This window comes from Barbatula barbatula (assembly GCF_947034865.1).
Source record: "Barbatula barbatula genome assembly, chromosome: 4".
Lineage (NCBI taxonomy): Eukaryota > Metazoa > Chordata > Actinopteri > Cypriniformes > Nemacheilidae > Barbatula > Barbatula barbatula.
This window is the reverse complement of record NC_136768.1, coordinates 17,661,630-17,662,104: the sequence shown is the minus strand read 5'-3', so window position 1 is coordinate 17,662,104 and position 475 is coordinate 17,661,630.

Genomic DNA, 475 nt, shown 5'->3' with positions numbered 1-475 from the left:
ACGTTCTTCATTACCTGTTTTACACACTCTTTCCCTTTAACTAGTATTGTTGTATCATCCGCATATTGAAAAATTGTCCCTTCTGATTTGCTTTCCTGTATTTGTATTCCTTTTATTTTCTCTTCTTTTCTTATTGCTAGGCCCAAAGGTTCTGCTACAAGAGAGTATAACAAAGCTGAGAGTGGACATCCTTGTCTAATTGATCTCGTTATTTTAAAACATTCCATTAAAAACCCGTTACATTTGATTTTTGTTAGAGCCCCCTTATATAAAATCTTTATCCATTTCATAAAATTCTTCCCAAATCCAAACCTATTTAAAACCCCAAACAAATATTCATCCTCCACTCTATCAAAAGCCTTTTCGAAGTCTAAGCTGATTAGATACCCGTCCTCATTCTTTTCTTTTATGTATTGTATTGTGTCCCTTATACTCATCATTATGTCTGCTGTGTTTCTTCCTTTTACTGCATATG